Source organism: Phascolarctos cinereus, unplaced genomic scaffold (assembly GCF_003287225.1).
Source record: "Phascolarctos cinereus isolate Bilbo 61053 unplaced genomic scaffold, phaCin_HiC Scaffold_4;HRSCAF=312, whole genome shotgun sequence".
Taxonomy (NCBI): Eukaryota; Metazoa; Chordata; class Mammalia; order Diprotodontia; family Phascolarctidae; genus Phascolarctos; species Phascolarctos cinereus.
In genome coordinates this window covers 583,110,644-583,136,549 of record NW_027555847.1, presented here as the reverse complement: position 1 = coordinate 583,136,549, position 25,906 = coordinate 583,110,644, and the positions used below count along the sequence as shown (strand labels likewise).

The 25,906-nt window shown below is 39.4% G+C and overlaps 1 pseudogene; it reads right to left on the bottom strand.

Annotated features, from left to right (window-relative positions):
- Positions 1-494: 494 nt before the first annotated feature.
- LOC144456577 (ubiquitin-like FUBI-ribosomal protein eS30 fusion protein pseudogene) lies at positions 495-1,022 on the bottom strand (annotated as a pseudogene).
- Positions 1,023-25,906: the final 24,884 nt, after the last annotated feature.

Genomic DNA, 25,906 nt, shown 5'->3' with positions numbered 1-25,906 from the left:
GTGGTATATGAGGCACTCAACAATTAAAGGGAAGATAGCCAGAGACCAGGTGTCCTGAAAAGCCAGCTTTATACATTCCAGAGCTATAGTCAACAAAGAGGGCAAATTGGTGAACTTCAAAGGGTCAGGTTTAAACCCTTAAGAAAGAGGAGGTAGTGTCTTACCTGAAGCAGGGGAGGTAGGGACAGGGGAGATAAGTACATACTGTGTGGAAGAGCTCACAAGTACAACTCCCTCATTTTACAGTTTAAGAAACTGAAGTACAGGGATTTTTGAGAGACTTACCCAGGATCACACAGATAGTAAGTGTCTGAATCTGAAATTAAATTCAAGTTTGATTGGTTGAATATTTTGAAAATTAATCCTTCAGTTCCCTCAATTAATCCTTCAATCCTTGCTGGGTTCCCTCCAATAGAGATATTATCTGTTTTTATATGCTCAAGACCAATTATTCTTCTCATCTTTATTTTCCTTATTGCCATTTCTACTTTTTTTTTTTAGAGTCGTAGTGGCTTTATTGGGGACAGACAGAAAGTACCAGGGGATTAGGAGTTGGCATTGGGGCCCTTCTTCTTGCCGAAGGTGGGCACTACATTGACAAAGTGTTGGTTGTACTGCATCCTCCTCTTAGCATGCCCGGTCTTCTTCTTCTGCTTCTTCTTCTTCTCCTGCTTGGCCACCTTGGGAGTCTGACCCCTCACTTTTCCAGCTTGGGCCAAAGAGCCATGGACTTTACCTCCCAGCATCCGAGCAGCCACTTCCAGAGTGGCCAGAGGCTCCATCCCGCACTGCCCCAAGATGGCGTCATCCTCCAGCGGGCAGCCACCTAGAAGCAGGACCTGGTCCTCGGGAGCGATGCCCTCCAGGGATGCCACATGGGCCTTGATCTGGGCGACGGTCTCCTGCCCGGTCACCTCGAGGGTGTGCAGAGCCTGCGTGGACAAAAAGCTGCATGGTGGCGACTCGGCCACTGCTAGGCCTGCTTCCGCCGCGGCGAAGATGGAAACCAGAAAGAGTGCCATTTCTACTTCTTGACATATCTACTTTGAGTTCATATCCTATAATATTTAATAATTGGATTCATTATGATAAGTAAGATAGAGTGCATATATGTATGTACATATATATTCTAATACTCATCATTTTCTGTAGTCTCCACTAAATTTGAATCAATTTGCAAATATTTGCCTTCAGTTTTTGTATCAAAATATAAAACCCAAATCCAAACTTCTTTTCTATATTTGCTTCATGAATCTATAAGTCAAACTATTTCCTTCGTGCACAGAATGTATAAAAACATCTTTTTTAATGGTGAAAAGGAAAGCTTATAATCTCAATGATTTCTTTCTTCCCTGAGAAAAACAATCTCTCGCTTCGTTCTTCACATTAAAAAAAATCCAGTGTAATATTTCTGAGAATTCCTTTATTCAAGTCTTCCTTCCATTGCTTGCTTATATTAAGGTGAGTGTGGCTTCTCTAAGACTTGGTCAGCAGGTCCTACCTAACTGGAAGAGTTCAAATATAGGTCTATCTTTGATGAATGTCTGATATTCTCTAAGCTAAGTTTGGAGAGATTCATCACCAGATGACTGGTGACAAGGACATGAATTATTTCACCAATAGCAACTTAAAAAGATGCTGTGATCTGCATTGATGTGGGGTATGTGTCTATGTATGGGGGGAGGGCTGAGTATTCACTCACACTGATGAAATTACAGATCCTTAAATTATTGAAACACATCTGAGGTGAGAAGCTAACGAAAGAGTTTATACTAACTAGAAGATTCACTTTTTTCGAATACTAGTACAAATACTGCCATTTTTATATCTTTACAAAATGCAAGTATGTGTTGCAGTCTTGAGCTCATTAGAAGAAAGATGCTATATGATTGTGTTATATATAGCCCCCTCATATGGGACAGCAGAGCTCCCAGGGATGCAGTTCATAGATCTTTCTTTTCTAGGTTGAAAAACTAAAGGTGCATCTTTTCATTTCTTTGTTTTCCATTCCAATGGCTCATGCAGTATAACATTATCTGTGACTCCATACATTTTAGTACACCTAAGGGAAATTATTGATAGTTGAGGCTTTATTATTTTATGTCTTCTTGAGCATAGTGCTTTATTTTTATTTCATATTTGTTTGCTGTAGATATAATAATAAGAAAGGGGAAATGAAGATCTATGAAATGCAAATGCAGAAAAGCTTCCAGAAGGACAACAAACCCAATTTAAAATTTTATATCTGAATGGTGAAGTCAAAGAAAAAAAAAACACAGGGAGACCTGAGGTGTTTTCCTGGCTGTGTTTAGTGTGAATTATTCTTTGTTTCCAGACACTCTTCTTTTAAATGTTCATCTTACATGTAAATGCATAAGGCATTTTCTTCTAGTCTAACACATTCTGGGATCCCCTGTGAGTTATCAGCCTGGGAGAACAGCCTTGTACAGCTCTGCTGTCTATTCATTGTGTCTACTGTAGCTTTGTTTGTGTTTATTTTGCTAGTTATATGTGTTCAGCCAAGAATTTCAATATCTGGTTCTCATTTTTGCTTTCCAGGACAGTTCTCCCAAGGGGAGGAAAACAAGGTATATCTTTCTTCTGTGGGATGAAAGTAAAAACTTGACTTGACTTAGAAATCTATTGAAAAAAAAAACTGAACCCAAGTACAGGCAGAACAATCAGAGGTGATCTTCCTCGTTTCTTTTAAAATTTGGCATATATATGTATATGCACATACATGCATATGTATACACACATACACACATGCACATACGTGATTTTATACACATAAGTGGATGCACATGCATACATATGCAAATGTATATGCATGTATGTGCACACACATACGCACACACATATGTAGTACATGTATTTGTATGATAGAAAACAAATCCCACAAAGTTGGCTTTAAAACCAATGGTCCTCTAACACTTCATTACCTTACATGAGAAACATGCAATTAAGAGACATGGCAATCTCAAAGTGCTGGGTGGATGGTGTACTGAGACCATAACATATTTGCTAGGAGAAACCCATAAAAATGCTTCATGTGGAGGTATATTTTAGACAAGTGTTTTAGTGCTACTGAGGGAAGTGATTGCTTAAGATGGTTAAAGGAGGAAAATGAACAGAGGAGAACAAGGAGTATTGCCTTTAAAAAAACAATCAGTTTTGAGGCACTAGTTTAACTCCCAAAAGGGTGATGGGAAAATATCCAGTTTGGAGGCAAGGCTCCACAAAGGCCTTCTTCGATTCAGCAGTGACTGAAGTTCATAGAAATATTCCTGCCAACCAATTATGATTACTTTCTGCCTTTAATTACTTTTTAACTGACAGGGAATTCAAGATCTTTATCAGTCTCCGCTTTGCTGAGTTAGACAGCTGAGTAATATGCAAAGAGCAGAAAGTAGGGTGGGGGTGTGGGGGCAGAGAATCAGAATGGCAACTAAAGAATACTCTTCGAAAGAACTTAAAAAAAATTTTTTTTGATATGGTTTTTGTTGGACATTTCCTCCCCTTATCTACTTGTATTTTCACTTTCAAGTTGATAACACCCAGACTGAGTTGAAACACGCGCGATATTCCTGCCATTCTCTTCTGAGTTCATTGTGACTTTTTTTTTATCATCAGCAGAAATAGAGGAAGACTGAATTAAACAGGAGCTGCAGAACTTGGCAGGGCCGATAACAATACAAATGGATTTTCTCTAACAGAGAAAAACAGCTGTCCCCATTATTTGAATGCTTCACCTTTCTCCATTCCATTAATTGGGTCTTTGATCACAAGCTGAGGTGGAGAGGCCCTGATAAGCAATAGGTTATTAGTAAAGTAGCCTAAAGGAATGAATTGGGCCTGGTACTTGCTGCAGAAGATGAGATAAACTCATAATGCCTGTGTATGTGAGTGGTAGAGAGTGATAGGGCCCTCAGCCTGCCCTGAACTGCTTGCAAAAGGGAGAAGACTAATACTCTAATGCTATGATAGCTAATGCTGGATATAAATTTAGCTCCCGGGAGTGGAATAGGATAAAAATTCCATAAAGAGTTTTTTTTTTCTGTAAATGGCTTACACTTTTATATCAAACTATGTCAGAGTGTTCACTAAATAAAGTAAAATAAAGCAGTTTCTTGATCTTGCTATAGGTTGAACATAACTGGAGGCTTTCTGTAAAAGAAGCAAAGGGGAAAAATGACTGTTAAATTTGTTCACCAAGACATTAATAAGAGCCCCCTTTGAAGTGTGGTAAAGCCAAATTGGAGGAATTAAATTTGATTGAATCTAAGCCTGTTTATTTTTCATTTCTGCCACCCCTGCGTTGAACGATTTGTAATACTTCATTGGAAATCTTCAGGAACTTGCTATCATGTAATCCATTTTTTTGCTGGCGAATACGACCGCAGGGGACAAGGCCATATTGGTTTGTTGTTAATGTACTGGAAAGAGGTACTATGGAGAAAACAGTTAATATTAAATTACGAACACAAGGTTATCTTTCCGCCACACATGCTCCACTGCCCTAGGCAGGGGTAATCTGTTAATAGCATTCAGCCACAATGACACCATTAAGGAACTGAAGCTACACATCTTTTGCAAGCTGAATGATGTATAAAGCTGGTTTTCTATCATTCTCCATGCAATAAATTATCCATGCTGCTAAAAATGGATACAAGACAGAAGTTTGATAGAACTCGCACCTCAGCACAAATGAAAGGCCTGGTTGGCAGGAAAGGACAGGAAGATGGGAGGGCTGCCAGTGATGCTTTTATTGCTGTCATTCTCTCTAGCCCTACTCCAATTCTTCAGGCTTTGAGGGCTGGGGGTGGCCCATTGCTTAACTGGGCCTGGACTGCATTTCTCCCTGTGGAGTGATGAGTGACTGAAGGAGAGGGAGAATGGATAACACATACAATTATGCAGATGAGCACCTTGGCGAGATTTGTATGTCAGGTCTACTTTGAATGAATCATTGCATTTCACCATTGGTTTCTGATTGTGTATGCCTGAGTGGGGAGTGAGGAACGTTATAAATAGCTTGGGTTATAGAGCCCTCTTACTGGCTCAGGGCTTATAACCTACTTGTGCTCATTGTTCTTCTTCATATTCCTTGTCCCATCAAAGGACAGGATGAATAACCAGGAAGCATTTTAAGATTATTTCCCATGATTCTTTTACATGCATATATTCATTTCATTTTATAAGTACATGGTGGAGTTAGGGAACACCAAAGTTCACATGCCACTAGCAGGTCCCAGGTAACTTCAAGAAAAGAACTGTTCTGAGCCATAATGACTCTTCCAGTTGAGCAATAACATCAACTGGACTGAAGGAGAGCATAGTTGTTATATAACCATAGCAATAAGATATTAAACAAGCACAAGAAAACACTTGTCTTCCATTTTGTCTCTCTGTAGAGCTGAATTATTTATTCATCCATTAATTGAACCCAAATTTATTAAACACTTAATGTATGCAGATTAAATAAACATTTAATAAAATCACCTACTATGCACATTGCACTCAGCATTGAAGATGCAATATTAAGAAAAGGATGAGCATCTGTCCTTCCAAGACCTTATACTCTAGGGTCATGGATTGGATATACAGTTAAGTAAAGATAGACCTAGAATTATGGGGCAAAGAAGTGATTTACAGGACAAAGTTCTCTAGGAAAATTTGAAAAGAAAGACAACATTTTCCAATCTGTAGAGGACATAGCACCTGAGTTGTCCCTGAAAGAAGAGAGGAATGCTGAAGGTGAAGACATACTGTATTCCAAATATAGGAAATTACCTAAATGAATATAGGGAGATAGGAAATGAACTGTTGAATTTGGGGAATACCATGGCTAAAGCATAGAATGTAAAAGGGAGTAACATGAAATAAAACTGGAAAGTGTGGATGAAACTAGGTTAGGGAGATCCTTATTCCAGGCTAAGCAGTTTGTATTTTATCCTACAGGTAATTGGGATCCAATGAAGATTTTTGAACAAGGTAGGGTGACATGATTAGACTTGTGCCTAAGGAGGATTATTTAGCTGCTGTTTTAAAATTAGATCACTCAGTGAGGAGAAGAGACTGAAGGGAGATCAGTTGGAGGAGGGAAAGGTCTTATAATAGACCAGGTGATAGGTGATTAGGGCCTGAACCAGGTCTTGGTAGTATGAATAGAGAGAAGATAGAACTTGGTAAGTGATTGAATGTGGGTGGGAAAGAAAAGAATCAAAGATGATGCTGAGGTTTCAAGCCTGAATGACTGGAAGAAAATTGATGCCATCAGATGAAGTAAGGAATTGGAAGGAAGAGAAATGGGTTTAAGGAGAAAGATAATGAATTCAATTCTGGACATTTGATATTGAGGTGCCAATGAAATAGCCAGGTGGAGATGTCCATCAGACAAATGAAATGTGGAACTGAAGCTCAGGAGAGAGTTTAGGACTGGATACATTGATTTTGGTATCATCTGACTATTAAGCACAGGAATAGAAGAACCCTCCAATCTCATAAAGAAAAAGTCTTTACAAAGAAAATAAGAAGGCCAAAGACAGCCTTAGGGAACATCCACATTTGGCACATGGGAGAACTAGGGAAGAAACCCGATAAATTACCAGTCAGGCAGGTATCAGAGGGAAACTGGGACAGAACCTTATCATGTAAGACATCGGAGGGGTAGTTAACAGTGTCAAATGCTGCAGAAAGTTCAAACACTGAGAAAAGATAGCAGTTAAGAGATTATTGGTGACATTTGAGAGAAAAGTTTCAGTGGTGAGGTCAGAAGCCAAATAACAAGGAGCAGAAGAATAAATGGGTGGTGAAGAAAGAGGCAAAGTATTATTCTAGGCTCTGTGGTGGATACAAAGATGTATTAGCCATGTTCCCTTCAGTCAACAAGGTTATCATCTAGTAGGTTTACATAAAGATAATCAACAATATAAATACAGGACAGAGCAAGAAAGAGATCACTGTGGACTGGGTGGTCAGGGAAGATGTCACAGAAGTGATCCAAAACTGGAGGGAAGCTCATCATTCACAAGAATGAGCTTAGAATCAACTCCTAATTTCATTCTGCCCTCACACAGAATGTATGCCAATGTAGACCTTTCATTTCATCCGGGATGAAGAAGAAGATATTTTGGTAGAAGAAACATAACACTCAGGAATCAGAGGAGAAGAAAAGCTAAGAGAAGAAGGAAATAAGCATTTATATACTGCCTACTCTCTGCCAGAAATTGTGCTAAGTACTTTAAAAATATAATTTCATTTGACCCTCACAATAATCTTGGGAGGTAGTTCCATTGTACGGTCAAGGAAACGGAAGGAGACAGAGGTTAAATAACTTGCCTGTGGTCACAGTACTCCATCCACTGATCCACTTATAGAGATGGAAAATATAGTAGGGGGAAAATTCCCTGGTGAGCTGAATGACCTAAACATTTTTCAATCAAAATAAAAAGAAGAAAAATAACCTCAATAATTCAGATATTTCGTATTAGATGATACCAAAGAAGGTGTTGGAAAGAATGTAAAGGTTGAAAGTGGTGGGTAACAGTCAGACAGATCACAGATGAGTTTGAAATTATGCTCGGCAATAGAAAAAAGAAAAAAAAAGCATAGCAAGTTCCCAGATGATGATGAAATACTTGAGCAAGAAGAAGCTCTAGCTTATGAAGACAGAAAAGATATGATAACACAATATAACACAAGGCAGACGATGGTAGAGGCAAAAGAGAGGTCAAGACAAAGTCCTATAGGAAAATTTTAGGAGGGAAGAGTTCAATTTCAGATGATAGTTGTGGGGAATGTTTTATGGAGGACATAGCATCTGAGACTTGAAGTAGGAGAAGAATTTCAGTAGATGGAGATGAGAATAGAATGAATTACAGTATTAAGGATGGCTTCTGCAAATGCAGAAACATTGGGTAAGGGCAGGATGAGACTAGGGAAAACCTTATAGATAAGTTTGGTTGTTACAATGGGAGTAATATTAAATAGGTCTGGAAAACTTGGATAAAATCATATTGTGGAGAGTTGTTTAAATGCCAATATGCACTTTAGACTGACAGCAATATGGAACCATTAAAGATGTGTGTGTGTGTGTGTGTGTGTGTGTGTGTGTATGCAGGAGAGTGACATAGCCAAAATTTTACCTTAGGAATGATATTTTTTTAGCTGTGAGAGGAAAAGAATAAAAACAGGAAGACCAGCTAGGAAACTCTTACAACAGTGCAGGCAAGATGAAGGCCTAAAACAGGGTTGTGGCTGTCAGTGGAGAGTAGGAAATGAATGTTAGAGATCTTGGGTAGGTATTTAGAATGAAAAGAACTTGGGGACAGATTTACTGTAGAATGAGGGAAAGGAAGGGTCAGAGAGGCTATGTAACTGGAGGTAAGAATGATGCCTTCAACACAAATATGGAAGTTGTAAAAAGAGATGATTTTAGTTGGGGAGAAAGACATAGATCTGGAGCTGGAAGGAAATGGATGTCATCTAGTCCAACTCCATAATTTCGCAGATGAGTAAACTGAACCCTAGAGAAGTGAAATTACTTGCCCAAGGCAGATGGCTAGCAACGGGCTAAGCCAGGATTTGATCACAGGTCCTTTAAATCCAAATTCCATTTTATCACTGCAACAGACTGATGAGTTTCCTTTTAGACATGTTGACTCTGAGGTCAAGGTCCAGCCTATCTCTTGAATGTCTCAACAGTACCTTGGACAGTGCCCTGGACAAAGGCAAGTAATTGCTTGCAGAATTGAGATGTTTTCCAGGTGATTCTGAGGAAAAGTAGTTCTCTCGGTCATCGGGGAGTACCTTTGCCCTCAATTATCAGGGCTTTGCCTGCAGTGATTGTGAAGAGTTGGTTTCTGGGGAGGCTTTTTTTTTTTCTTGAGGAGTTGAGTCTAGTTCACAAAAGCTGTGAGGTTGACAGCCCTGGAGGTTTGAAGTTCCTTACTTATTGATGGAATAGATTTAACTCTGGCAACAGCAATTTAAAATTCTTCAGCAAACTGACACTTGGCCTTGAGAGGACCAGCCTGGGAGCTGTATCTATTGCCCTTCCCACCTTGGGTTTCTTTGATGAGGCAGCCAATAAGAGAGACAGTTGTTCTATTTCAAAGACTTGAATGGAAAAAATAGCCATTTAAAGACAATCCTTTTGTTTCTTACACTCTGTGGAGAATAGAGGACAGTGTCTCCCCAGGTAGTCACATCTGTGGATTATCTTCCATTATATGGCCAAAGTAGATATGCCCTTACAGTATGCTTGGCAAAGGAAAATAAAATTCTCTCCTGAGGTCCTGCATCAGCTAGTATTCAACTGCAAAATTGTGTTCTTCCAACGCATAGCCAGCTGAACTATAGCTACAGTGAAAATGTAGTGTGCTTTATGAGGGAGTGCAGGGCTCTACAGTGTTAGATAATTGTCACTTTGGTGGCATGCTAGGATAGTTAGGGTTAGATCAGGCAGGACCTCTCTGGATCACTCATACATTTCATTTGTGTATATTTGAGAGGTATGGGGAAAGGGTCCTCTGGGCTGGTAAAAAAAAATAGAAGAGGACTCCAAATTTTTTTTTCATTGAAATTCTCATTCTGTATCACTCATTAGTTTGCCCTTGACCTCTTTATGTATTTGAGTACATAGAGAAGCTGTCTTACCCTCCCCATACCCTACCTCTTTCATGCTCTCCTTTCTGTCTTGGAACCATGCTCTAGCAATACTTTCATTCCTCTCTTTAGTGCCTCAGTTCATTAATATTTTTATGATACCATCACTATATTCCTGCACACCTTGGGATTTTCCTCATGTGTTTTCACTTACTGCCTGAATCCTGAAAGGATGTAGAAGATGTTTGGTCCACAGTTTTGGCATTCCTCCCCCCTCCCCCCACTTCCCTTTGCACAGCTTTGGCTTCTGCTTTTAATTAATGTTTACCCTATTTTGTTACACTTTTTTTAAATCAGTGAGTGAAGATAAAGGAGCCAAGTTTTAGGGGGCATCTTGACTCACCTCTTCCCAAATCATTTTCAAATGTCTGAAAATACTTTCCCACTTAATTTTTAAAGCCACGTTTGTTTTTCAGGGAAATTTCCTCAGCATGTTTCTGAGTCCTGAGCACTTAAGTCATAGCCCCTCAGGATCCTGAGACCCTGGATTTGACAATTCCTCTTATTATTATTGTGGAGAACGATGAACTATGCCTGTGAAGATCTTTGAATTCTCAGAACAAAGATCAGTTTTAAAGAAATATAAACATAAAGCATGAGAACTGTGGCCCATGCTTTTTAAAATGTACAAAAGATAAATAGCAGAAGTTGAAGGTAGGCATTAAAGAGGAAGGGACAACCCCTTATATACATATATATAATACATGTTATATCACATCACATCATATTACATCACATAATATTGTATTATATTACACTATATTATTACTATATCTAACTCAGTTACAATTCCCATCATACTTGTGGTTCCTGCTGTTCTCAACTAGGGTATTCGTAAAGTATTCATTCATTCATTCTACATATTAAAACATTACATTTCTTTTCTTTCATGGGAGGAAGGAAATAAGCATTTACTAAGTGCCTGTTACTGCCGGGTACTGTGCTAAGTGCTTTACAAAGATTATCTCATTTGAATTAAATGTTTTTCTTTTATCACTTAGCATTCATTAAGATTCTACTCTGCATAACACAATGTGTTAAGTGTTGGGGAAGGTGTGTATAAATGACATGTGTTTGCTATCAAGAAATGACCAATCTAGCCTTGAAGGAGGCTGGCCAGTATTTTACCAAGGATTTTACCAAGCCCTGGAATTCCAATTTATCTAACAGCTGGAAAGGATTCCATTTTCACTTGCCATTTTTTAATAAAACAGAATGACTCTTTACAAAGCTATCTGGTACTCAGTTAAATGAGAAAGGATCAGAGAATCTCAGAATATCTGAGTTGGATGGGGCACAGGAGGTCATCTTATCCAATCCCCAGGGGAACAAGAATCTCTTGCTATAAATACAGTCACCAAGTGATTCCACAACTTTTACTAAAATGCCTCAAGGGAAACTCAGGACTTCCAAAGGCAGCCATTTCTACTTTTAGAGAATTCTAATAGATAGAAGCTTTTCTGTTTGCGTTAAGAATTTCCTTCTTGGCATCTCCCCATCACTTTAGAGAGAACACAGAACTAGGTGTGGGGAATAGTACTTAGAGATTTTCTTGGATATATTGGTTAGTTTTGCTGAACCTTTTTTCCCCTCCTTTTTTTAATTCTGGAAAATGAGGGGCCGATACACTGGGGAACATAGGTTATATAAAAATAAAATGTCAAAATTAAGTTTTAAAAAATGAATTGCCTTCCTACACGTTTCACCCATTGCTTCTGATTTTTCTCTCTGGGGACATGAAGATTAAATCTAATCCCTTTAGCAGGCCACATCAATTTGATTCAATTCAATTCAACTAGTGTACATGAAATGTCTACTATGTGTCAGATGCTGTGTTTGGCCTGGGCATACAAAGGTAATGAAAATAGGCCTTGCTCTCAAGGAGCCTACATTCCCCTGGGAGAAACAACAGGCACACAGTGAAGTAAATACAAAATATATAGAAAGGAAACACAAAATAATTTCAGGAGGTGGTAGTAGTAGGGAGGGAAAAAACATTTATATCAAGCCTACTATGTGCCAGGCACTAAATGAGTTACAAACATCATCTCCTTGATACACACAACAACCTTCAGAGGTAGTTATTATCTCCATTTTACAGATGAGGAAACTGATGCAAACAGAGATTAAGTGACTTGCCCTGGGTCACATAGCTAGTAGGTGTTTGAGTTAAGATTTTAACTCAGGTCTTCCTGACTCTCTAGATTCAGCTCTTTATCCACCAAGCTACCTATCTCCTCTCATCTAGTCTACCTTCCCCATCCCACCCAAGTTAAACTATTTATTCATCACCTATCCTATCCCCAGTCCTAGTGGCCCTTTTCCAGTCTCCAAATCAAAACCTATACTCAAAAAAGGACTGGCCTAATAAACGTATACACATTAAGATGGAAAAGACTGATAAGATTTAGTGTTACCACTCACAGGGATATTTAAAGTATGATCTGGGACTAGAAATTTTAACAATCTTTTTCAACACAGCCATCTTTTAAATATCTTGATTTAATGAGGTATTTTTTTTTGCTCTAAAACCTCCCCTAGCTCCCTATTGAACACAGAATAAAATATTAATTCCTCCATTCTTCTATAACCAAACAAGCTTTCAGCTTTATCTCATGACTCCCTTTTACCTAGTCTACAATCCAGCTAAATTGAATTTGCTGTCCTCTGTTTTCACCTTGTTTTCCCCCATCTCAGAGCCTTTACCCTGGCACTATGCCCCATTTCTGGAATGAATTATCTCCTTCTTTGCCTCTGAAAATCTTGCTCTTCCTTCAACGTATAATTCAAATGCCAACTTCTCCATGAAGCCTTTTCTGGACTGCTACTTTTGGGGAGGCCTCACATTGGCATTAATCATATTCTGCCTCTCATTACAGTGATTTATGTCTTATTCCACATATTAACATATGAGCTCCTAGATGCTACATCTTATTTCATCTTTGTGTTTCTAGGATCCACTCTAATGCCTTGTACATAGTAAGTATTTAATAAATATTTGCTGGCTTGATCGGAAGTGTTTAATTCCAGGTACCAGAAAACACAGTTATTGTGGTTGTTGCCTTTTTTTGGGGTGATGGGTGGAGTTGAATAGAGGGAATTCTCTTAGGACACAAAATTCTACCCTGAGGCCACACTATCCTGATAGGTGATAACAGCTCTCTCTATCTGGTATACTCCAGGCTCTAGACTCCAGACAGTGTTTTACCCTGGGGGCTGCTAAACCACTATGCACGTACTGCCCTGGCTCCCTGCTTTTTTCCTCTGTTCTGTGAACAATGTTAAATTAGTACTTTCATTGCTTCTGGAAATGGCTCCACTTGCCAGCCCTGAGACTTCTCTATCCACCACTCCCTTGTAGGTGTTGTCTCTTCCTATTAGAAAGTAAGCTTCTGGGGTCAGGGGAGCACTCTCCCTCCCCACCTTATTTCATTCAGGCAGTCAATAAATTTTTATTAAGCATGTTTTCTGTGCCAGGCATTATACTAAGCACTGGGGATACAAAGAAAGGCAACTCTTGCCCTCCAGCTGCTCAGAGTCTATTGGGGGCAGCAACATGCAAATGACTAGGTACAAACAAGCTGTGCATGCGATAAATTGGAAATAATTAATAGACAGAAGGATCTAGAATAAAGGGGGATCAAGAAATGCTTACTGTAAAAGGTAGGATTTTAGCTCGAACATGGAGGAGTCAGGGAAGCTGGGAGACCCTTATGAGAAGGGAGAGTATTCTAGAGATGGAGTCAGAAGACTGGGGGTCTTGTTCAAGGAACAGCAAAGAGACTGGATTGAAGAGTACATTGTTAGGGGTCAAGGAAGGAAGAGGAATGTGTGAGGTATGAGAAGACTGGAAAGGGGTGTGTATGTGTGGGAGGTATGAAATTATTTGAACTCCAGCTAGAAGATTTGATATTTGATCCTGGAGATAATAGGGACACTTTTTTGTTGTTGTTCAGTCATGTCTGACTGTGATCCCATTTGGGATTTTCTTGACAAAGATACTGGAATGGTTTGCCATTTCCTTCTCCAGCTCATTTTACAGATGAGGAAATTGAGGCAAACAGAGTTGAGTGACTTGCCCAGGGTCACACAGCTAGTAAGAGTCTGAGGCTGGATTTTGAACTCAGATCTCCCTGACTCCAGGCCTGATGCTTTGTTCACTGTGCCACCAGCTGCCATAACCTCTGCAAGAAGTCAGTCCTGATTGATGACACTTTCCATCTTTCCTGGAGTTGCTTTTGACATTTTTAAGATTTATTTTTATTCTCACTTTATAAATGAAGAAATAATCATTCAGCTACTTGTTCTTGGTCATAGAATCTCTTTGTACTATTCAGTGTTGCATCTGTTAAGTCAGGGTTTTTCAGAGTGGTTGCAGATAATTTGCAAGAGGTTTGTGGAAACAGAAGTTTCAAAGTAATTTCCAACTATAGTTTGTTTAAGTAAAACTACTTTTTTCTTCCTTTTTTGGCAACAGTTAGCCATCAATATTCACTAGGTACATATTGTATAGAAAACACTGATATAATCTCTACTATTATCACCTTCTCTATTATTTCTTTCTCAGTAAAAGGAAAGAAATTAGTACCATGTACTCTTAAGATATGAAGGATTATACATATGGCTGGAAGGACCAGAAGGGACCACTGAGGTCATATGATTCAGGCCATTTGTTTTACACATAAGAAACTCAGGACCAGATAATTTAAATGAAATGTCAAAGGCTACTTTCATACAATGGAAAGGTATTGGATCAAAATTTGGGTTCAAATCTTGAATAAATGGGGGAAAAGCATTTATTAAGCACTTTGTTGTTGAGTCATTTCCTACTCTTCATGACCCTAGTTGGAGTTTTCTTGTCAAAGATATAGGAATAGTTTGCTATTTCCTTCTTATTTTTACAGATGAGGAAACTAAGGCAGCAAACAGGATTAAGTGAATTGGCCAGGGTCACAGAACTAGTAAGTGTCTGAGGCCAGATTTGAACTCAGGTCTTCCTGATTCCAATCCTAGTGCTTTATCCACTGCACCACCTGCCTGCTCCAGTCATCCTGATTTGTATCTTGCCACTGGAGCAAGATGGCTGTGGAGGAGAAAGTGAGGCTGGTGACTTTGTACAGCCCTTCCTCACTTAAATCCAATTCACTTGCAAGTCACGGTGTCACCTTTTTGATGCCATGGTGCTCTTCAAGAATGAAGCACAAACAACAACAAACTAGCTGCCCTATTAAGTACTTATTATGTGTTAGGAACTGTGATATGAAATACAGTTAGTTTGTAAAATGTTGAGTTGAGACTATACAACCTGTAAGGCTCCTCCCACCTCTAAATCTATGATTCCAACCCAGGTCATTGAGTCAGAGATTTAAAGCTGGAAGGGATCATCTGGTTCAACCCTCTCATTTTACAAAAGAAGATGCTCAGATGTAGAGGTGAAAGAATTTATTTGTCCAAGGTCACCAAGTGACAGAGCTGCAACATGATCCCAGATATTCTGATTCAAAATTCAGCTTTCTTCCCATTGGCCCACAGGGCCTCAAAACAAACTAACCCAGTGTTTTCTAATGCAGATATTTCAAGGAACTGGCAAAATATATCAGTTCTTTAAAGTGGGCTTCTCTGACCTTCCTGGACTCATCCCTTGGCCCAGAAGCTTGGGAACAATAACCAAAAAAAAGGGTAAGGATGGGAGAATCAGGAGATAGGGAGATAAGGAAAAGTTCATACGTTTAAGGAAATGTGAACCTTTATCCTTAAGGGGAAACCTATCTCACTGCAACTTTCTTGATTCTATCTCTCCACAGGCAAGTCAACTCAGCTTACTTACTGGGATCTTTCTTGTAGGGAACAGAGAGACACCATTTTATCATGTTCCCTTCCTGTTCCCTGGTCTGGTCTGGTTCTTCCTGCCTGGATTGAGACAAATGTCATTCTATCATGCTTCCTCTACTGTCTCCTGGTCTGGAGTGGCCTGGGTTGCTTGTAAGGTAAGAAGAGAAACACCATTCCATTGGCTCCCTCAACTGGTCCCCTTGCCTGAACTACCTAACACTTTAGGAAGATTATACCTTCACGTCACTAGTGATGTTGATAACCTACCTGAACACCTTCCTCAGGGAATATCAACCTTATACCCAGTCATACTCTCCCCATTCCAGTGATTTCACCCCAAGTTTCATTATTTAAAACTTGTTCTCCATCTCACACTTCTTGATCCCTTATTTCCATTCCCCTCAATGTTCTATTCTAAAGGTACTTACTTCTTCAACCGTGCCCTTTGGAATACCTGTACTATAAATAACAAACTTACTTTCATCTCAAAGTTTTTCCTTCCTCACTCCTTCCATCTCTTGGCTCTCACTGAGACCTGGCTCACTCCGATGATATTGCTTCCTTTGCCACTCTTTCTAGCACTCATTGCATTTTCGCTCATTACTCTCAAGTCACTCACTGGTTGAGGTGGAAGGTTTGGAATTCTCCTTGTTCCCTGTTGCCACTTCCAGGTGCTCTCCCTACCACTACCAATCAGTAAGTAGTCCTATGTTCACTCGATCCATAACTACGGCCAAGTCAAAATTTTGCTGACTGTTGTCTACCAACCCCTAGGACACTTCCCTTTTTTCCTCAATGAGTTCAATGCTTGACTAAGTTTTTCTCTCCTCCCTAATTTCTGCTCTTATACATATGGATACTCCTTCAAATACCCTAACCTCCCAGTTCCCCAATATTTTCATTGTCTATGTCTTACTACTCTGTCCCATCTAGGCTGCACACAGAGATGGTCATATCCTCAATGTTACTATCACCCCAAAATGCACCACTTCCCACATTTGTGAACTTTGAAATACCTTTATATGATCACAATTTCTTGTCATCTCACATCTCTCTGCCTTGCTACCCCAAACCTTGTTCCTTGTCCCCATTGTGACCTTCAATCCCTTAACCATTTAGTTATTTCCCAGGCCATTAACCCTTCACTGGCTATATTCACCTTCTTTCCCTGTCTTGACCCCTTGGCAAACAAGTTTATCTTCACAATATCTTCTTCTCTTGAATCTGTTGCCCCCTTATCCTATCACTGTTCTTGCTCTGCCAAGTCTCAGCCTGGTGTTACTCCCATCATCCACTATCTTTGTCCTATTCATCTGCTGTTGAACAAATGTGGAGACAAACAGGAAACTGCTGACTGGACCCATTACAAATTTATGTTATATAATCTCAACTGGGGCCTTGCAATGGCAAGCCATTCCTTTGGTATCTACCTGATTGACTCATTATCCCACTCACCATAGTGGATCCAAATGTCTCATAGCTCCCCCTACCCCACTTTCTTAGGTGAGAGCACTGCCTTCATATTTTATTGAAAAAAAAATGAGGCCATTCCTGGAGTTTCCTCTTCTCCCTTTGTCCTCACTCAATTGTGTTTTTCTTCAGCCCTGTCTCGAATGAAGAAATAGCCTTTCTCCTTGCCAAGGCAAACCTCTCTACATGCACAAGTGATCCCATTCTATCATTTCTTCTCTAGTCAATTGTCTTTTCTATCATCTCTATTCTCTTAACGAAATTTCAATCTATCCATGCTGGCTGCTTCCTTACTGCCCACAAACATACCCTTGTCTTTCCTTTTCTTAAAAAAAAACTTGCTTGATCCATCCATGAACTAGCTATTGTCCCATATCTCTTTCTTCTTTTGTGGTTAAGCTCCTTGAGAAGTCCATACCTCCATTTCCTTTCCTCTCATTCTCAACTCTCTACAGTATGACTTCTCTCTAGAGTTACCAATGATGTTTTAGTTGCCAAAGCAATGGATTTTTTTTTCCAATTCTTATCTTTTTTCAAAGCTATTTGTAGACTTTGACACTGTCAATCACCCTCTTCTCTTTGACACTCTCTTTTTTCTAGTTTTCTGTGACATTATTCTCATCTGGTTCTCCTCTTACCTCTCTGACCACTCAGTTTTCTTCCTGGATCTTAGTCTAGGAAATAGTGGGTATTCCAGAGCTCTGACATGGGCCTTCTTTTCTTCCTCTATACTATTTTGCTTGATGATCTCATCAGCTGGCAAGAATTAAATTATCACTTCTGCTTCTGATGGTTCTCAAATCTACTTATCCAGTCCTAACCTCTCACCTGACCTCCAGTCTTGCATCTACAAGGGCTTATTGGTATTGGACATATTAAGTTGGATTTCCCATAGACATCTCTAATTCAACATACCCAAAACTGAAATCATCTGTTTCCCCAAATCCTTCCCTATTCCAAACTTTCTTATTACTATAGAGTGCATCATTTCCTTAGTCACCCAGGTCTACAACTTAGATGTTATCTTTGACTCCTTGCCCTCTCTCTCTCTCTCTCTCTCTCTCTCACCCTTTGTATGCAATCTGTTGACAAGTCTTATTGATTCTACCCTCACAGCTTCTCTTGTATATATTCTCTTCTCTCCAGTTCTGCTTCTCTGGTGCAGGCCTTTATCTCCTGACTCCTGGATTATTGCAATAGTCTGCCTACTACAAGTATTTCCTCAATTCAGTTCATCCTCTACTAAGGCGCCAAATTGATTTTCCTGAAGACCAGGTCTGACCACGTCAGTCTTTTTAAAATAAACTCCAGTGGCTCCCTATCACCCCCCAAGGTTAAGTAAAATCCTCTGTTTGGAGTTCAAAATTCTTTGTAAACTTCCTCCACACCTTTCCATTCTTCTTACACCTTCCTCCTTTTGCCCCAACACCACCATCACCACCTACTCTCCCATACAGTGATGCTGGCTCCCTTGCTGTTCATGGTATAGGATAATCCTCCTCACTCTATGCATTTTGACTGGCTGTCCCCCTTTCCCGGAATTCTCTTCTTTCTCAACTCTGCCTCCCACTTTCCCTAGCTTCTTTCAAGTTTCAGCTAAAATTTCATCTTCTACAGTAAGCTTTTCACAATCTCCCTTAATGCTATTGCCTTCCCTCTGTTGATTATTTCCAATTTATAGATACATGCACACATCTTTTTTATGCATAGTTATTTGCATGTTGTCTCCTCCATTAGATTGAACTCCTTGAGATCAGGGACTGTCTTTTGCCTTTCTTTGCATCCTCAGAACTTAGCACAATTCCTGGCACATAGTAGGAACTTAAAGCTTGCTTGTTGATTGACTGACTTAGGCCTATTGGATTAAGCATTACAAATGCCCACAAATTAAATGTTCAGATATTTGAAAGCTACCATTGTTTTGTCATCCTTCCATCTCTCCCCTTCAAGTCTCTTCTCTAAGCTAAACATACCTAGTTCCTTTAATTTATCCACGTGTGGCATGATTTTAAGTCCCCTCATCTGGACATGCTCTAGCTTGTCAACATTCAGATTTGGAAACACATTCCAGATGTGGCCTGACGATGGCAGAATACAACAGACATGTTACCTCCATTGTCCTGGACTTTATGCTTCTTTTCAAATAATTTAAGATTACATTTGCTCTTTTCACTGACAACTCACATGCTGACTCATCTTGAGTTTGTAATCCACCACCACTCCCCTTTCTCTCCTCACCTCCCCTGGGTCTTTTCACATAAGTACTATCTAGCCCCATCTGCCCCATCTTGTATTTGTACAGTTGATTTTTTTCAACCGAGAGTAATAGCTTCCTTTTATCACTATTGTGTCGATTATGTTTCCTACTATTATTCTCCCCTCCTCAAAAACAGGGAGAAGTTTCCATACTTTTGCTTGGAGGTATGATTATAACTTCAAAACAGTCAAATAGGGTAGAAGATTATGAAACAAAGAGCAATGTTTGGTAATTTCGCATTCGAATCTAGCCATTTACTATATTAATATATGACCCACATGGTTTTGTGGAGTAACAGACATTTAAGAAAATCACTGGAAGATCTAGGTAGGTAGTCTTCACTATCCTTCTCCCACCTGGTCTTTTGATACAAATAATTGAAAAATAATACCTTCCATTATATACTTTTTTTCTAAATGTTTTATTTTTAAAAAATCTTCTCTTTTTGGAGCTACTGAATCAAGTGCTGTTAAACTGTTGCAATAATCATCTTTTGTTCAAGGACCACTTACCTGAGAAAATATCCCAGAAATCATATTCATTATCATATCCTAGGCATTACTATCATACTATTTTTGATGAGGGGTAGAGAGCAGATTTTTGTCCTGAAGGAGCGTGAGACTTGCACTACTGGGAAATCATCTCCAATAAGTAAAAACCAATGTGGTCCTGAGAAGATGGATCTTGTGTGTTTTAAAGGCTAGGCAGGAATTTTTCTGCAAGGCACATGACAAATTATCTGAACTTTGTGGGCACTTTTTCAGAACCTTTCACACGTGCAGCACTTAGTGATTTTTCAGCATGTGCATTTCTAGTCATTGTTGCAACTTTTTTTTAACTCCTCTTTTTCTTTTTGATTGGTAAATTTCCTTGACATCAATCTCACTACAAAATTCCATTACTCCAAATTAGTAAGAAATATGAAAGGTGGGTGACTTGGTAAACAGGCCATTGGTTTGGCCAAGTCATATATATTCCTTATGCCTCGATTTATTGGTCTGTACTCCATATGTCATGAATATAGTGAGGCCATATGTGTGGAAAGTGCTTTATCCTCTCAGAAAGGAAAGGGACAGAAGGGTGAGGAGGAAGGGAAGAAAATATTGATATACTTTTTAAGACTAGTCTGATTATCTGACATTGAATCAGGAAGTGAGATGGTATCAACTCATGTGGAGAAGCCCTCCTCAGGAATAATCAGGGAGCAGAGGATTTGGGGTCTCTCTCCCAAGTAGGAGTAGTCAATGGAGAATTTCTTTCTTTTGAAACTAGAAAAGTGTGATGCTGATGATTGGGCTAATTTGTCATGTTACCGACAACGGCCCTCAGTGGTTTAGTCTTCTAAATTTAAACCAAGTTTTAACCTGGAGTCCATGGAACTCTAAAAGATCCTTGAATCCAAAAGATTTCAGGTATTTGGATGGGAAAAAAAAAGAATCTTTATTTTCCTCAACCTCTAACTGAAATTTAGTATTTCCAAACATTGTGAAAGTAGGCTTATGGGTCCATAAGCTTCACCAGAGTTTCGCAGGAGTCCATGACACAAAAAGGGTTCAGAAATCCTGATTTAGATGGAAAGAATTAGCCTAAGGACAATTGAACATTTGCTATCAGTTGTAGTAGAAGTATGGGATGTAATTGATAATAGTAATGACAATAATAATCATAACTAACTTTATGTAGTACTTATATAGGTTTACAAAACATTTTATATGTGTTATCTCATTTGAGATATGTAACATAACTAGCTAGCATTTTTTTTTTACTTATTTTCCAGGAAGAGGGGAAGGAAAGAATAACAAAAGAAGGTAAAGAGTAGGGTAAAAGAAGCTTCAGTAGAGATCAACTAACCTTGGAAATTCTTTGTAGCACTTTGCTAGGGAAAACTGACTGGCATGCTTTGTATATATTTAATTCAATTCAACTAACATTTACTAAGATACCCAAGGGGTTCTTCATGTGTCAGCATATGGAAGGGCACACTATCATAGGATCAATTAGTTTTTAGAACTATTGTCTTTAGACCTGGAAGGGACCTCAGAGGCCCAGTATCTACTTTTGGTGGGTTTATGACATATTTCCAAGTCCCTTAGCTTGTACAAATCCTGCATTAGCCATGGTAGTAGTGGTGGGGTAAAAATGGAGGTCGCAGTAGCTTCAAAACCGGGCTTCAAAAAGAGCATGTATGTCTTGTTCCTCCTTTCTCTTCTCCTTTTCTTCCACCTACCCTGCTGCTGCCTCTCTATACAAGCTTCCTCTTCCTGGAGGCAAGAAGCCAGTTCAAGCCCTTGAAAATGTAGGTGATGAAGTAAGCATTTACATAGGGATGAGATCTCATCTTTTGGTCACCCCTTGCCTGTTGCTTTTCTTGTTGTGACTCCAAATTTATTTTCAAGAAGGACCAGATAGACTCATGACTTGAGCCAAGCAGCCACTTTCTCTGACCAATGGGTAGACTTCTACTCAAACCTTCCTCCATGCTCTCGCAGTCAGGTCAGAAATATTAGCTTTGTATGTCACTTGGTTCAGCTCTGCTTGGACAATCCAAAGGGAACTGCTTCCCAAAGCAAAGACAGCCCAGCTAGCCTTCTCAGCTGGAAACTGCAGTTTGTGTATTTGACACACACACACAGGCTTAGCAGCCCTCCACTCCTCACTCTCCTCAATTAGAAGTCATCACACCACTCCAACTTTTGGCGTTTCTTGATTTAATGAGGTACACTGGTTGCTTTGCAACTCATGGTGTAGAAAGAATGTAATTAAAGCATACTGTAACAGATGTGGCAGGGAAAATAATATTTCTAAGACCGTGGGAAGCCTTTGGAAGATTCCCAGAGAATTATTTAATAAATTCTGCTGCTCGTGAGTCTGAGAATGGGATTATTGCTGATGTATTCAATCGAGACAAAAACTGATGGAAAGAAAGGAGGGAGCAAATCTTTTAGTGTGAGAGAGAAATAAAAGTGAGGAAAGGATTGCAGGAAATCATCCTAAAATCAGTCTAGACATAGTTAAAGGGACATCTGGGTACACTAAGAGTGGCCACTTAAGCTACTGAGAGAGACAGACAAAAAGAAAAAGAGAGAGAGAGAGACAGAGACAGACAGAGAGAAACAAAGAGTGAGAAATGGAGATATTGAGACAGAGAGACAAAATACAGAGAGACAAAGACAGTGTGACAGAGAGAGGAAAAAGAAGGAAGAGGAAAAGAGAAGCGAGGAGGGGAGGAAAGAAAGAGGAGGAGAGCTAAGCGGAGAGAAAGTAAAACCTTTTCAACTAATTGATAACTGGCAGCAAATGAGCGAATGTGACAGCTGTACTGAATATCACAGGGATTTTTTTTTTGTTATAGTTGAAAACAAATGATATAGGTACCAGACATTTACAGTGTTTTGTTTTGAAAGAGGCAAGATATGGTGGGAGAATCTTACTAGATATAGTAAAGGTATATTAACTCAGCTTTTTATTTTTTTAATGGGAATTGGAACTAACTAAATCAGCAGTTTCCTTAACAGACCAAATGATGTGACATATCCAGAGGCTGGCTAGATAGCTTGTGTATCATCTATGGCCATTTCCATTTTCTCTTTTAAACAGGCTGCTGACTTTTGAGGGCATTTCTTTGCTTATTAATACCTCTCTTAGAGAAGGAAAGAAAATAAATCAGAACTGAAGCCAGTACAATCTGCTCCTTGCTGGTTGCCCTAGTAGAAGATGTGGTGGAGAAAGAAGGTTATAACTGAAAGTCAAACTGAGGCTCTTACCCCTTCATCAAAAATAAGTGGTTATTGACTGAGCTTTTAATTACACAGAAAGGTAATTTCAGGCCCTATCATTTTATAAGAAGCTAGGTAGGCATTTCTTAAATGCCCCTGTTCAAAAGTGGTTTCCTTTGGTTAGGTCTCATTTTCCAAAGGAGAAAATGAGCAGGATGGCCTGGAAGTACCTAGATCTTCAATCCTCTGAAAAAGATCTCTGAAGTCACTTTTAATTTTAAATCCATGTCTCTGTTATAGCCGGGTTCTGTGCTGATCCTCCTCAGGTATAGCCTTGGTGAGCCAATCACACCTCTCTCCACCTGCTACAAGTTCATTTTCCTTATTCACTCTCATTCCAGGCTTTAAAGCAATCAAGGGAATGTTTGGATAATTCTTTGTTAATTACTAAATTGCAATATCTCTCTCTCATTAATTAATCAGTTAGTTCTGAGCCTCTACCTTTTCTACTACCCCAGCCCTCATCAATCTCCCTCTTCCCTGCACTCCTGTGATATTTCTAATTAGCACTTAGGTAAATTGCTATTTTCTTTTTTTTTTTACTTTTTTAAAAACTTTTTTTGGTTAGGCAATGGGGTTAAATGACTTGCCCAGGGTCACACAGCTAGTAAGTATTATGTGTCTGAATCCAGATTTGAACTCAGGTCCTCCTGAATCCAGGGCCAGTGCTCTATCCACTTCGCCACCTAGTTGCCCCAGTAAATTGTTATTTTCAAACAGCAACTAACATAGTTACGGTCAGCCTAGGCCAGGCTCATTGACCAAACATTCTTCTACCTTCTGAGGATTTGAAAGTTCTTTAATATATGGTATCAAGCACTGAAAAGAGCAATCAATTTCATTTTACAAATGGGAAATAATAATAATGATAATAATACAGATGACATTTACATGGTGCTTTGCGAATCACTTCATATGTGTTGTTTCAATCTGAGCTTTGCAACAACTATATGAAGGCTAACCTCATTTTGCAGATGAAGAAACTGAAACTCCTAGATGCTTCTTTTGATTACACAACTAGGGAGAAGAGAATCAAACTCGAGTTTATCTCCCTCTAGCTCATGTACTGATCAAGACATGTCAAGGAAGTCATGGAAGGATTCAGTAAACTAGTCAGCCAGGAAAACCAGTTAGAAAGCCTACATAAATCACAAATAATGACAAGAAGGTTGACATAAAAAGACAGGGACACTCAGAGCAATTATCTAATTGTCACAGATATCCCCCAAAAGGCTATATGCCTACACACACATACACACGCACACACTCACACACTATAGTATATAGTATAGTGGCAGTCATCTCATTTCTCTATGTGGCTTTGTCAGGAGATGCCTGACTTTAGAAGACTAAGATTAGGGGAAAATCAGAGGTAATTTGAAGAATTTTGTTTTGCGCTGACAGGGTTGCACATCTTTAAATGGGTCAAATTTCAGAAGCTCAACCAAATTTAAACTATTTTTGAAAATATTAATGAAAGATTAAAAAAAGCTACATCCCCAAATACCAATTGAGGTTAGATTCCTTTTTATGCATGTCTCAGTTTTTGCATGAGTGAAAAATGCTTTAGAAACATGCTCAGATATTTCTCATTGTGCTGCCATAGGGAATCAGATCCCTATATTTATTACTAAAGACACATGGAGAAGCTCTGAGATTTACCTAATTTTTACATGTGAGCTGAATGGAGCTTAGATTACATGCCACTCTTGTACTCTCACTCCAGTCAGTGATACTGTCTCCGTGATAAGCCTGTATATGAAGTTTAGAAACTGCCAGACACTTTTTGAGATGACTTCAGGATGAGCCCATGTGGCAAATTGGCATGGACACAATGGCACTCGGAGCCTCTCCCTGGCACAGACTGGATAGTGCTGACAGTGCCGCAGGCTATGTTGTCACTATCTTGCTACAAATGCCTAAACCTTTATTTATCTTGCTTGTAGGGAGGGCAGTCTGCTGAAGCATCATTTCCTTTGTACCTTCTTCTGAGCAGAGAACTGGGGAGTGGGTGTGTCAGGTCGTGGGAAAGCAGGAAAAGAGGGTAGCATAGGCATGTGGGAAAAAGAAAAGAAATAATCAGTTAAATGATTAAAAATGCCTCAACACTTTCCAATTTGAGTAAATACACTATGCCCTAAAAGGGAATTGTAATGCATGAAGATAAGGGTGGAGGGGCACTTAAAATCTCTGGGTCTCAATTTCCTAATCTGTAAAATGAGAGGATTATAGGCTAGATGTTTTCTGAGATTCCTTTTAGCTCCTTAGGATACCATCATCCTATGATAATATACTTAAAAGTATGGTAGACTGAAAAGAACACTGGAATGAGAGTCAGGCTACCATCTAAATCCTGCCTCTACTACTTACTCCCTATATGAACCTGGCAAAGTATTCTCATGTCTCCAAGCCTCAATTTTCCTGTCTATTAAATGAGACAGTTAGACTAAATGGCCTCAAAGATTCCTTCTAGCTTTAAATCCTGCAATCCAGCCCCACATTCCTCGCCCCCACCCCCATTCTAGCCATGATACATTTAGCCCAAAGAAGTGGGCTCCTTCTGTCATCAGGAAAAGGTCAGTCATATATATTTCTCTTCTTGAGAAAAGAAATGAAAAATTTGACGTTGTTTTTGACCTATGCCTCCTTAAATGGCAAAGTTACCCAGCAGATATTGAAGGACTCAGATACTGAAGACTCCTTGTACCCCACCATGCACTCTGTGATCCAGTGACACTGGCCTCTTTGCTGCAACTCTCACTAGATACCCCATCTCCTGACTCCAGGCCTGGAATGTTCTCCTTCTTTGTCTCTCTTTCGTGGCTTTGCTGACTTCCTCCAAGTCCCTGCTAAGATCTCACTTCACCAAGAAGTCTTTCACGATCCCCCTTAGTGGCAGAAC